We start from the raw sequence: 14,681 nt of genomic DNA on the forward strand, positions 1-14,681 counted from the left end.
GACTCACCCAGGGTCACATAGCAGAAAGGTGGCAGATTCAGAATTAGAACCCAGGTCCTTCTGACTTCCAGGTCCGTACTTTATCCATTAGACTATGCTGCTTCTCATTCTCACTTGAGACTGAGTCCCATTGTTGAGGTTTTTCATTTAAGTGAAATGAAGATTTATTCAGAGCTGGGGCAGGTTCAATATGCCAAGGGTATATGTGGTTTCCCCTTGGTAGTGTGGTCTAATGGAATGAACACAGGCCTGGGTATCAAGGTATGTGGGTTGCAATCCCTGCTTCTGCTACTTGCCTTCTCTTTGACCTTGGGCAAATCACTTATCTGCCTTGTGCCTCAGTTTCCCTAACTGTAAAATGGGAATGCAATGCCGGTTCTCCCTCCCCCTTAGATGCGAGTCCCATGTGGGGCTGGAAATGTGTTTGACCTGATTATCTTGTACCTATCTCTGTGCTTCGCAAATAGAAAGTCCTTAACAAATACCACAATCACTATTAGCTCTCATTCCTTCCACAGCTGGTCTGTGGCTTCTTTCATTTTAATCCAATTAAAGAAACAAAACAGTGAAATTCTATTGCTTGTGGAAAAGGTCTCCATGGTCAGTCATTTAATCATGGTAAGTAGAGAGGTCAGTTACCACCTGTAGCCTCTAATAGAGCCCATTCTATTTTTTCCAAGGGTACAATTCAGAGAGAAAGCTTTCACCTGCCCATCTTAATCACAGGACTTTCCCAGCCCTGATGGTATATTTCTAGTCACTCACCCACCTCTCCCCCAAGGGGCTAGGAGGTGAGAAATGAACCAGGATAATTAACTATAATCATGGTATTTTTTAAGCACTTAGTATGTGTCAAGCACTGTCCTAAACACTGGGATAGATACAAGATAATCAGGTTGACACAGTCCCTGTCCCACATGGGACTCACATTCTAAATCAGAGGGAGAGGTATTCAATCTCCATTTCAACAGGATCCTCAAGCTCAGTCTAAGCCACTGGATGTAAGCAATAGGTAGCCTATATCTTCCTGGTTTCCCAAGACCAAATCACTCTTTCAATGAGATTGAGGCAGAAAGTGGGGGATCAATACAAATTAAAAGGAAATTAAAAACTGTACCAAAGGCCAGAGCACGTAGTTGAAAATCCATTAGCTGTTGATTTATGGTTTGGTGACCAGTGATTGTTTGCTGGGTGTAAGAAGTGATCATGAAATCTATTAGCTGCTTTGGTGAGCATGGTGAAGCCCGCACGGGTCTAGGTCGTGTCCCTTGTTGGGAAAATCCCACCTGGGTGGGTTTATTTTTTTTATGGTATTTCTTAAGCACTTTGTGCCAGGCACTGTACAAAACACTGGGGTAGATAAAAACTAATCAAGTTGGACACAGTCTGTGTTCCACATGGGGCTCACTGTATTCATCCCTGTTTTACAGATGAGGTAACTGAGGCACAGAGAAGTTAAGTGACTTGCCCAAGGTCACATAGCAGGCATGTGGCAGACCAAGGGCCAGAACCCTGGTCCTTCTGACTCCCAGGCCTGTGTTCTATCCACTGCGCCCCACTGCTTCTCAGTACTGAAGGATGTTTGGTTAAGCCAAGAGAGGTTAGTGAGGCTGTTAAGCAGATATAGAATAGGGACTGAAACCTGAGGAGATGGATAAGAGGCCAAGGAGAGCAGGAAGCCAGGAGACACTGGGAGGCTTTTGGTGGGAGAGGAGGAGCCTAAAAAGATTCACCATTATCTGATAATGGCATTCAGGTTGCTGCCAGATCCTCTGATGTCCCTCCTGTCTTTCTTTCAGCTATACTGGGGTGATACGGACCTGAAGCTGCGGATAAGTATCTGCTCAATGATGGTATTTAAGTGCTACTATGTGCCAGGCACTGTACTAAGCACTAGGTAGGATACAAGTAAATACAAGTTGGACACAGTCCCTGTCCCATGTGGGGCTCCCAGCCTCAATCCCCATTTGACAGATGAGGTAAATGAGGCACAGAAAAGTGAAGTGACTTGCCCAAGGTCATGCAACAGACATGCTGTGACTCCCAGGCTCTATCCACTTCGCCATGCTGCTTCTCCAGCCCAGAAACCTCTGCTTTAGGGAGGAACCCTGGATGGAGGCCACCTGGGGGCTAACTCTCTTCAGTGTCCCAATTTTCAGTGTGATACTGGGTAAGCCACTGCCTTTGGAGAACAGGGGAGAACCAGTCTAACAGGGAGGCTGTGAAGACAACTGAGTCTTCCTCCCTCTGACTCCCTGCTTGTCATTTTCCCAGATGCCCAAAGTTCCTCTCTGGCTACTGCTGCTTCTTCCTCGAGATTATTACTGCCCTCATCTTGGGTTGGGGGACCAGCGACCATGGCTCTCACCTGCCATTTCTCATTTCCCCTGAACATTTTTCTCCCTTCCCTAGCTAGCTGTCTTCTCATGGCTTAAGAACAGGCAGCCAACATAACCTCTACCTGAGCCAAGCAAAGTTTCTCCCCTGTATTAACATTTTCTGAGGGAATCAGCAATTTGATTTACAAAAATCATAACCACTAGCTGCCCTGTTGTAAATGCCAAACCTTCAATCCTTTTTCTGGCTTCTCAGATACTGATTTTCTTGCACGTTGTTCCCTAAGGTTAAATCCATGCCTGGCAGAAAAAGGAAAAAAAAGACCTCTGAATCTGACCCAAACTGCTTCAGAGACTTAAATGTTACTTCTCTCCACTCTATTTTTGCTATTTTTGTTGTTGTTGGTTTTTGTCAGCTTGATCAATACCTTCCCATTCTGAAGCTGTAAAGCCTTGCCTCAGTGCTGTTCTCTCTCTGGTATTGATTGGCTAGGAGAGGGAAGAAGGGAAAGCGGATATGGGTCTATATTTAACCACACAAATGAATACTTCTTTCCATGACCAACAACTCTGGAGAAGGAGCTGACATTTCAGGACACTGGCCGGTTGGAGCAATTCCCATTAGTCAGAACATCAAGGAATGAGGGTAAAGCAGTTGTAAATCAAGGGAGGCAAAGATGTGAAGGATGTTTGTGAGGAAGCCTTCTGTTTTCACAACTCACCTGCTAATGCCTCTTTACCACTCATCTAGGGAGAGCTATAGGATTGGAATACCTCTACCCAGATGACTAAGAACAATCTCAGGCTGCTGGGCCACTAGACAGAGCTAGCAGTGGTCTGGTTTCACTACCCTACGAGGCCAACCCACAAGAGAAGCAGTGTTGCCTAGTGGACAGAGCACGGGCCTGGGTGTCAGAGGACCTGGGTTCTAATCCCATCTCTGCCAAATACCTGGACCTTGAAAAAGTCACTTAACTTCTCTGGGCCCCAGTTATCCTGTTCTCCCTCCTACTTAGACTGTGAACCCCATGTAGGACAGGGACTGTGTCTCACTGAATTCACTCTATCTACTCCAGCATTCAGAACAATGTTTGACTCACAATAATAATAATAACAATAATTATAATTCTGGTACTTGCTAAGCGCTTACTATGTGTCAAGCACTGTTCTAAGCACTGGGTAGCTACAAATGAATCGTGTTGGACACAATCCCTGTCCCACATGAGACTCACACTCTTATCCTCACTTTTTACAGATGAGGTAACTGAGGCACAGAATAGTTAAGTCACTTGCCCATGGTCACACAGCAGACATGTAGCAGAGCCAGCATTAGAACCCAGGTCCTTCTGACTCCCAGGCCCATGCTCTATCCACTAAGCCATGAAGCGCTTATAACAAAAACCGTAAGAAATCACTGTGATGGGGATTGAAAGAGACAGGTGTAGGGGATTGTCCATTGGAGTTTGGCTGTCAGTCATTCTGACCAAAGAACTGTTTAGGACATCCATGGGTAGACAAGCTCAACAGGAATCCTATGGAAGATGGCTACTATAGGCTCCGAGGACTGCAGGATCTACCGAGGTAGCTTCCCTTGGTAGGTTAGAGAAGCAGTGTGGCCTAGTGGAGAAGCACAGGCCTGGGAGTCAGAAGGACTGAGTTCTATCCCAGAGCTGCCACTTGTCTGATGAGTAGTATCACACCTTCCCCGGCTGGGGTGTATGGGAAAGGCAGGCTGCTGCTCCCAATGCTTCCCTTTGAAGGTCCAGGTTGCCCCACAGTTCATGATGAAATTCCCAGTTTTAGAGTTAGCTTTTTCTCAGCTCTTCCCCAAGAAAAATTCAAATTCTCAGCCAACACATGGCCTATCCACCTGGCTTTGGTAATCAGCCCTTCAGCCAGGCTCTGACAGTCTTAAAATTCAATAGCTGTAAATACTGCCTAGCAAACCTGATCTCCAGTATTCTCATTCCCACATGTGTTACTGTTTGATCTAGTCTGGTTTGAGAATTTTGTTGTCATGGCCACTGGGAGCCTAACCAGAGCTTTCAATTGGATTCTGGGTGGAGCACTTAATTCCACATTTCCCTTTAGTGGATTTCAATATGGGATGACTGACTGGGGTCCTTATTTATGGCTACAGAGCAAAGCGGCCATTTGATCGGATGAAGAAAAAAACCACACCAGATTCTAATTCACTACCCACCAAGGTCAATCCACAGCTCACTGTGATGGTGGTTGAAAGAGCCAGGAGTAGGGAACAATCCACTGGAGCTTGACCATCAGTCATTCTGACTGGAGAATCATGTAGGGCATTTCATGGGTAATAATGATAATAATAACAATTGTGGTATTCATTGAGTCAACACAAGGTAATTGGGTTGGAGACAGTCCCTGCCCCACATAGAGCTCCCAGTCTTAATCCCCATTTTACAGATGAGAAAACTGAGGCGCAGAGAAGGGCAGTGACTTGCTCAAGGTCACAGCAGGTAAGTGACAGAGCCAGTATTAGAATCCAGGTCCTTCTGACTCCCAGGCCCGCGCTCTATCCATTAGACCATGCTGCTTCCCTTAAGACAAGCTCAACAAGAATCCTGAAAAAGAATGACTAAAGTGGGCTCTGAGGACTGCAGGAGTTACCAAGGCAGCTTCCCTTAGTATATTAGAGAAGAAGCAGATCCTAATGGCTAAAGCTTGGGCCGGGGACTCAGAAGGATCTGGGTTCCAATCCCAGCTCTGTCACTTGTCTGCTGTGTGACCTTGGGCAAGTCACATAACTTCTTTGTGCTTCAGTTATCTCACCTGTAAAATGGAGATTAAGGCTGTGAATCACATCTGGGACATGGACTGTGTTAAATCTGATTAACTTGTATTCATTCATTCATTGTCGTATTTATTGAGCACTTACTTTATGCAGAGTACTGTACTAAGCGCTTAAGAAGTACAGTTCAGCAATAAAGACAATCCCTGGCTACACCACGCTTACCTACCCTACCATTTAGTAAAGTGCCTTGCACATAGTAAATGCTTAACAAATACCATAAAAATCATCTCTTGAACTATTATGCAGTGATGATGTTGATGATACTAGTGTTTGTTAAACACTTATTCATTCATTCAATCATATTTATTGAGCGCTTACTGTGTGCAGAGCACTGTATTAATCGCTTGGGAAGTACTTATGTGCCAAGCACCGTACTAAGCCCTGGGGTAGATATAAGATCATGAAGTTGGACACAGTCCCTGTCCCATATGGGGCTCACAGCCTATGGGGGAGGAAGAACAGGAATTAAATCCCCATTTTCAGGTGAGGAAAGTGAGAGCCAGAGCAGAAACGTGGTCCCACAGCAGGCAAGGAGGTGAAGCCTGTAGACTGTAAGCTCACTGTGGGTAGGGAATGTGCCTGTTTATTATATTGTACTCTCCCAAGTGCTTACTACAATGCTCTGCACACAGTGAGTGTTCAATAAACACCACGGAATGAATGGATAAATGAATGAATGATGCCAGGATTAGAATCTGGATCTCCTGACACCCAAACTCAAGCTTTTTCCTGTAGTCCACACTGCTTTTCACCCTGCTGCAGTCACTTTAGCCATCTAAAGGGTTTCTGCAATAAATTCCTTGCCTGAAGTTCTCTGTGTGTTCTGCCTGTCTATTTACTTGTTGCACTCCCTGCCCTAGGGGCAGCATGACTGGCTGGGACAAGAGAGTATGGAAGAAATTACTCACATGCTAATCAATTAATCAACCCATCAGTGGAGAGTACAGAAAGCTTCTTTACTGGACCAAACCTCCTCCATCCTAAATGATGGGGAACTCCATCATCATCATCACCAAGCGGAAAGGCTAGAAATATCACTTATTTCATTCCTTGCTGACAAAATGTTGATCTCAAGTGATTACTGGCTAAAACCTTCCTTGTTTTCAGGGCTAGTAATAGTAATTATTTTGGCATTTGTTAATGCTTACTATGTGCTAAGCACTGTATTAAATACTGGAGTATTAATTTATTTTATTTATTTACATTAATGCCTGACTCCCCCTTTAGACTGAAAGTTCGCTGTAAGTAAGGAACATGTCTGTTTATTGTTATTTTGTACTCTCCCAAGTGCTTAGAACAGCATTTTGCACACAGTAAATAATCAATGTGATTGAATGAATGAATGAATGAATGAGTAGGTACACGATAATCAGGTCCCACACAGAGCTCCCAATCTAAGTAGGTGGGGGAATGGGTATTCAATCCTCATTTTGCAGAGGAGGTAACTGAGGCACAGAGAAGCTAAGTGATATTCATTCCTTCATTCAATATATTTATTAAGCGCTTACTGTGTGCAGAGCACTGAACTAAGTACTTGGGGAGTACAAATCGGCACCTTATAAAGACAGTCCTGCCCAAGTTCACACAGCAGGTATGTGACAGAGCTGCAATTAGAACTCAGGACCTCGACTCCCAAACCCTTGCTTCTTCCACAGCAGGCCACGGTGTTTCTTATGAGATTCGTGCCACAACCAGGAGAGAAGAAAACCTGGCAAATCTTACCCATGCAACCCTGAAGGCCTCTATCTTGACCGCCACTGGACATAGCTGCTGTCCTGTTGGACCAGTTAGAGGGAAACCCAACCAGGCACACTTCCAAGGGACTAATTCTTCACAATGAGAGCTTTGATCTCTGCCAGGGCTCGGCTCCAAAACATTCCAGAGATGCAGCATCATCTCCAAAGACTTGGATGGGCCCTGAGTACTTGAAAGGAATGAGATTTTTTTTCCCCTCTCGATCAATCTTTTTCTAATAGGCCTTAAGTATTACAACAGCCAAATCCTTGACTCTCTGAAGCTTTTTCTGCACTAAATAGTGGACTGGCTGGTCTTCATTTTCCAGTCCTCCCCTGTAAGGAATAGATGTGGCCAGAACCAGTTGCTCTCCAGCCTCCCTTCAGGGTGTTTCTTTGAACCCATGCTGGAGCTATAGGTTGTAGATATAACCCTAAGAGCATAATGAAGACAGTGAGAGAGGAACAGCCTCCCTCCAAGGAGTTAATGCAAACTGGAATGTTCAAAGTAGCCAGATGTCACCCGATCCAATTCATGAGGCAACGTTGCCTCTATTGCCACCTGATGTACATCTGTCTATCAGGGAAAGGTATCCAGGAAAATGGAATTGTCTTTTTATTGGGTGGCCAATGTGGTTGACTCGTATTCTCTTGGCACCTGACTCTCTGTTGTCTGCTGCTAGATATGAGCAAGACAATTCAATCATATTTATTGAGCAGTTACTGTGCACAGAGTACTGTTTGAAGCCCTTGGAAGAATACAATATAATAATAGACACATTCCAGGCCCACAACGAGGGCATTCCAGGCCAGAGGCAGGATGTGGGCAATGAGTAGGTAGGGAGATAGACTAGATCTAGGCACTATAAAAGGTTATGATTTGCTTGTATCCACCTCAGCACTTACTACAGTGCCTGGCACATAGTAAGCACTTAACTACCATAATTACCAGTGCTTAGAACATTTCTTGGCACATTGTAAGCATTTAACAAATACCATCATCATTATTATTATTATTAGAGGACCGAAGTGTGCAAGTGTGAGGCTTGGATTGTAGTAGGATTGTACCGAGGTGAGGTAGGAGGGGGCAAGTTGACTGAGTGCTTTGAAACCCATGGTGAGGAGTTCTTGTTTGATGTGGAGGTGGTTGGTCAACCAATGGAGTTTCTTGAGGAGTGGGGGAAACATATTTTGAAGGTTTTTGCAGTAAAATTGTCTGGGCAGTGAAGTATAGACTGGAGTGAGGTGAGATAGGAGGCTGAGAGAAGACAAATAAAAATAATAGTGATATTTGTTAAATGCTTAGTATGTGACAGGCACAGTACTGAACATGGGGGTAACTACAAGATAATCAGGCCAGCAATAGTTCCTGTCCCACATGGGGCTTACAGGCTAAGTAGGAGGGAGAACAAGGATTGAATTTCCCTTTCACAGATGAGAAACTGAGGAACAGAGAATTTAAATGATTTGCTCAAGGTCACACAAGAGGCAAGTGGCAGAGTGGGATCAAAACCCAGGTCCTCTGATTTCCTGGCCTCCTACTCTTTCCACTAAGCCACAATGCCTCTCGATTAACACTTAACAGACCATTCCTCCTTAGGAAGGAAGTAAAGAAGAAGGGGAAACAGCTGGATGGCTAAGGATCATGGGAAAGTGCGGGCTCAATTGTCCCTGAAGGCATTCAGCTCTAGGATTCTACTCATCTAAGGTCTCCAATTCCTAATTTCTTTAGAGTTCTGAGGCATGGGGGTGGGGGGAGAATGTTGGCATTGACTGGCATAGAAGAGAAGGTATCCAATTCCTACTGACTTTATTGTTAAAGTCTTGACTAGATCCTCATGGATGATAAAACTCAATCCTCCAGCACGTACGCTTGGTTCGGCCTTTCTGTCTGGGCCAACACATTCCAACTCTTCCATTTTGATGCTCCTGTTCCTCTCTCTCCTTTCTCTCTCTTCTCAGGCCCAAAGCTTTATGGAAACTCATACTAGCTGAGGGTAGGTTGCCATAATCCAAAGGAGTGGCCGCCAGTTCAGTTATAAATCAGAAAAGAATGTGTATTGGTTTAACTTTGATGTGTCAGCACTTGTCTGCATATGTCTCCCTTTTCAGCTTTTGTAAAACGTGGGCTTCTATGATGAAGTGTTACCTCTTGTCTTGGCAACCCTTTGAATGAATAACCTAGTCACTCTGAATTCATTTGGTGTTTATGGGAATATCATATGTAGTTCCGGCGACATTCCCTAACCATTATAAGGCAGTTACTGTAGATAATGCTCTCCTAGTGCAATATGTTATCACCATTTTAACAACCTGACATACGATCAGTTCATATTATCACTTAAATGAATCCATTAAGCTCCTAAAGGCTTCCAGGAATGGGATTCAAGAGTACTGAACCTGCCATGGCCAGCCCTGAAAACTTCATCCACAGAACAAAGGACGAAAGCATCATTTGGGAGTCAACTGCTGGGTTTTAAGGAAGATATGGTGTGTGGAAGTAACTGGAATCAAAAGAGGGACACAGGGCCTAAATGAGCAGAAATATGTAGACTCAAAGACCCTAATACCAGGTTTTCTGCCTGAGACATGAGCAGAAGATTGAGAGAGTTTTCCTAAACTCCTTGAGACAGGAATGTGTTTACTTATTCTATTCAATCAATCAATGCAATTTATTGGGTGTTTAATGTGTGCAAGAGCACAGCCCTAAGCACTTGGGAGAGTACAATACTGCAACTTTTTTGTTTTATTAATGGTTTTTCATTAATAGTACTACTAATAATAGGTTTGTTATGTGCTTACTATGTGCCAAGCACTGTACTAAGCACTGGGGTGGATACAAACAGATTGGGTTGGACACCATCCCTGTCCCACACTGAGCTAACAATCTTAATCCCCATTTTACAAATGAGGCACAGAGAGGTTAAGTGACTTATCTAAGCTCACACAGCATACAAGTGGTAGAGCTGGAATAAGAATTCAGGTCTTTCTGATTCTCAGGCCTGTGGTCTACCCAAAATGCCATGCTACTTCACTATTACATGTTTACTATGTGCCAGGCACTGTACTAAGTCACAAGATAATCAGGTTGGACACAGTGCATGTGCTACATGGGCTCGCAGTATTAATCGATCGATCATATTTATCGAGCATGTACTCTGTACAGAGCACTATACTAAGCACTTGGGAGAGTACAATATAATAATATAACAGATGTGGGAGACACATTCCCTGTCTACAGGAGCTTGCAGTCTAGAGAACAAGCCTAGAGGACTAGGTAACTGAGGCCCAGGAAAGTGAAGTGAGTTGCCCAAGGTTACATAGCAGAAAAGTGGTGGAGCTGGGATTAGAACTCAGGTCCTCTGACGCCCAGGCCTGGCTCTTTCCACTAGGCCTCATGAGCACTCCTTGTGTGCAGAGCACTCAACTAAGCACTTAGGAGAATCAAATAGGAAACATGTTAAATGGTGGGTGGTACTTTCCATAAGGTTTGCCTATCAGATTGGTAGAGAGGATCCCTGCCCTGCAGCAATTTACAATCTAGCTAGAAGTTTACAATCCATTGTACACAGGCACAAATTACACTGATGGGGTTGGTTAATTTAAATCACCTACTCAATGCCCTCCCCTTCAGGAAGCTTTCCACATTCTAACTCCACCCCCCACATAATCAATCAATCAATCAATCAATCGTATTTATTGAGCACTTACTGTGTGCAGAGCACTGTACTAAGCACTTGGGAAGTACAAGTTGGCAACATATAGAGACAGTCCCTATCCAACAGTGGGCTCACAGTCTGAAAGGGGGAGACAGAGAACAAAACCAAACATACTAACAAAATAAAATAAATAGAATAGATATGTACAAGTAAAATAAATAAATAGAGTAATAAATATGTACAAACATATATACATATATACAGGTGCTGTGGGGAAGGGAAGGAGGTAAGATGGGGGGGATGGAGAGGGGGATGAGGGGGAGAGGAAGGAAGGGGCTCAGTTTGGGAAGGCCTCCTGGAGGAGGTGAGCTCTCAATAGGGCCTTGAAGGGAGGAAGAGAGCTAGCTTGGCAGATGGGCAGAGGGAGGGCATTCCAGGCCCGGGGGATGATGTAGGCCGGGGGTCGATGGCAGGACAGGCGAGAACGAGGTACGGTGAGGAGATTAGCGGCAGAGGAGCGGAGGGTGCGGGGTGGGCTGTAGAAGGAGAGAAGGGAGGTGAGGTAGGAGGGGGCGAGTTGATGGAGAGCCTTGAATCCCAGGGTGAGGAGTTTCTGCCTGATGCGCAGATTGATTGGTAGCCATTGGAGATTTTTGAGGAGGGGACTAATATGCCCAGAGCATTTCTGGACAAAGACAATCCGGGCAGCAGCATGAAGTATGGATTGAAGTGGGGAGAGACACGAGGACGGGAGATTAGAGAGAAGGCTGATGCAGTAGTCCAGACGGGATAGGATGAGAGCTTGAATGAGCAGGGTAGCGGTATGGATGGAAAGGAAAGGGCGGATCTTGGCAATGTTGTGGAACTGAGACTAGCAGGTTTTGGTGACAGCTTGCATGTGAGGAGTGAATGAGAGAGCAGAGTCGAGGATGACACCAAGTTTGCGAGCTTGTGAGACGGGAAGGATGGTAGTGTCGTCAACAGAGATGGGAAAGTCAGGGAGAGGGCAGGGTTTGGGAGGAAAGACAAGGAGTTCAGTCTTCGACATGTTGAGTTTTAGGTGGCGGGCAGACATCCAGATGGAGATGTCCTGAAGTTGGGAGGAGATGCAAGCCTGGAGAGAGGGGGAGAGAGCAGGGGCAGAGATGTAGATCTGGGTGTCATCAGCATAGAGATGATAGTTGAAGCCATGGGAGCGAATGAGGTCACCAAGGGAGTGCGTGTAGATCGAGAACAGAAGGGGACCAAGCACTGAACTGTGGGGAACCCCCACAGTAAGGGGATGGGAGGGGGAGGAGGAGCCTGCAAAAGAGACTGAGAATGAACGACCAGAGAGGTAAGAGGAGAACCAGGAGAGGATGGAGTCTGTGAAGCCAAGGTCAGATAGCGTGTTGAGGAGAAGGGGGTGGTCCACAGTGTCGAAGGCAGCTGAGAGGTCGAGGAGGATTAGGATGGTGTATGAGCCGTTGGATTTGGCAAGCAGGAGGTCATTGGTGACCTTTGAGAGAGCAGTTTCCGTAGAATGTAGGGGACGGAAGTCAGACTGGAGGGGGTCGAGGAGAGAGTTGGTGCTGAGGAATTCTAGGCAGCACGTGTAGACAACTCGTTCAAGGAGTTTGGAAAGGAATGGTAGGAGGGATATGGGGTGATAACTAGAAGGTGAGGTGGGGTCAAGAGAGGGTTTTTTTAGGATGGGAGAGACATGGGCATGTTTGAAGGCAGAGGGGAAGGAACCAGTGGAGAGTGAGCGGTTGAAGATGGAAGTTAAGGAGGGGAGAAGGGATGGAGCGAGAGATTTCATGAGATGAGAGGGAATGGGGTCAGAAGCACAGGTGGCCGGAGTAGCACTTGAGAGCAGGGAGGAGAGCTCCTCTGAGGATACTGCTGGGAAGGATGGGAGAGTAGCAGAGTGTTGAGAGCTGGGGGGTTGGAGAAGGGGGGGAAGTGACTTTGGAGAGGTCGGACCTGATGGATTTAATTTTGTTAATGAAGTAGGAGGCCAGATCATTGTGGGTGAGGGAAGGAGGAGGGGGAGGAACCGGGGGTCTGAGAAGGGAGTTGAATGTACGGAAGAGCTGGTGGGGGTGATGGGCATGGGTGTCAATGAGGGAGCCACCCTCCTTTTACCATTCATAGCATTACCTTGCCCTCACCCTCTCTATATAGATAAGTAGATCAGCAACATGGCCTAGCAGAAAGAGCACAGGCTGGGTGTCAGAGGTTATTGACTTCCAGCCTGGTTCTTGAAGGGTTGTAAAGCACTCCAGGACTATGGGCTTCAACCAACAAGAAGATGCTAATCTATGACCTAGCATAGGGGTGACAGTGCTTAGGACAGGTAGTTTTAAATTTTTGACAATAGATCAATCAATTATATTTCTGAGCACTTACTATGTGCAGAGCATTGCACTGAGTATTTCAAAGGGTAAGATAGAGTTGGTAAATGTGATCCCTGCCCTCAAGGATCATATAATCAAGTCACAGAGGCAGACATTAAAATAAAGTACAGCTGATGGAAAACAGCATGTTCTGGAGAAAATATACCCATAGAGTCACTATGAATTGGAAGCAACAGAGCATAAAAATAGTCTTTTGGGGTGGGAGTATCAGAGTTCCCCTCTCAGGGTCACACCTGCAGAGTTTCCAGTACTCTACCAGTCTTGACTACGGGCGAGAGAGTCAAGCAGAGGCCTATCCATTCCATTCTTAGCTTGGGCAGTGGCTAGTGAGTGGAAGGCAATCTGCTGCAAGTCAAAACTCACCCATGCTGGGCAGCAATGGCATGGGAGAGAGTTGCAGGCGAAGACTCGAGTTTACTGTGTGGAAGTTGACAATGGTAAACCACTTCCATATTTTTACCAAGAAAACTCTATGGATCCACTACCAGAACGATTGCAGTTGGAGAGCGGGGCGTTCTGGGAGAGACGTGTCTGTGGTGTTGCTATGGGTCGGAAACAACTCGCCGGCATAAGACAAAACAAGAGTAAAGTGCTTTGTGGCTATTAACTTGAGTACAAAGATGACACAGAAGGAAGGGAGAATAGGGTGGAGTGATGAGAGCTTAGTCAGTGACGACTTTCTGTAGGAGATGGAATTTTAGTAGGGTTGGAGGAGAGTGGTGGTCTGTCAGCTATCAAGGGGGAGGAAGGTCCAGGGAAAGTTTTCCCCCTCCCCCTCCCCATCCCCCCCCAGCCCACCTCCTTCTGCTCCCCACAGGACCTGTATATATGTTTGTACAGATTTATTACTCTATTTTGCTTGTACATATTTACTATTCCTTTTATTTTATTTTGTTAATATATTTTGTTTTGCTGTCTGTCTCCCCCTTCTAGACTGTGAGCCTGTTGTTGGGTAGGGACTGTCTCTATACGTTGCCAACTTGTACTTCCCAAGTGCTTAGTACAGTGCTCTGCACACAGTAAGCGTTCAATAAATATGATTGAATGAATGAATGAATGAATGACAAGGTAGGAGGGTGGGTATGAGCAAGTGGTTGACTTAGAATGAGCAATTACTTGCAGAGATCAAAGTGCTTGGTTACAGTGCTTTGCTCAAAGTAAGAGCTCAATAGATACAATTGAATGAATGAATGAATGAATATGTTCCAGCCCCCTGTCCCTAGGCATTGTCTATCCCTAATGTCTAGCATAGATTTACAAGCCCTTTGCTGGCTGCCTTAACTACAGGGTCCTGAAGAGACAGAGACTAGGGAAGGGAGCCATCACAACCCATCTGATTGGCTTCAGTTGGCGTTTGAGCCAAGTGGTCACCTCTGGGTCTAAAGATAAGCCTTGAAGGCTTTAGCCCTTGCTTACCCAGTGTTCCCAGTGACCATTAACTAGAGCAAGAGTTGTTGTAGTGGAATCCAGTTTCCAGGACCCAGGGGCTGGCCAACTCTAGAAGAACCTCTGCACCCTCAATAGTTAAAAAGGTAAAAAATGGTGCTGCCTCCTTTTTTCCAGGCTCCTGCCATCACATAAATTGAAACCGACAGAATTACCATTGATACAAATTAAAAACAAATAAAAAGGGTACACAGAACTGATTCTCAGAGTTCAAACTCCATTACCAACTGATTTACTGTGCAGTGACCTGTGATTGTTTGCAGGGAGAGAGGAGTCTCTGTGAATCC

General features: G+C 45.4%; 1 non-coding gene across 1 annotated transcript; it reads left to right on the top strand.

The window, feature by feature from the left end:
• The first annotated feature begins 13,163 nt into the window (after positions 1–13,163).
• LOC119931194 lies at positions 13,164–13,301 on the top strand. The gene has a single exon (XR_005452050.1). It is a non-coding gene; the product is annotated as a small nucleolar RNA SNORA7 (small nucleolar RNA).
• The last annotated feature ends 1,380 nt before the right edge of the window (positions 13,302–14,681 follow it).

The sequence above is a fragment of the Tachyglossus aculeatus genome, chromosome 7 (genome assembly GCF_015852505.1).
Source record: "Tachyglossus aculeatus isolate mTacAcu1 chromosome 7, mTacAcu1.pri, whole genome shotgun sequence".
NCBI classification, from domain to species: Eukaryota; Metazoa; Chordata; class Mammalia; order Monotremata; family Tachyglossidae; genus Tachyglossus; species Tachyglossus aculeatus.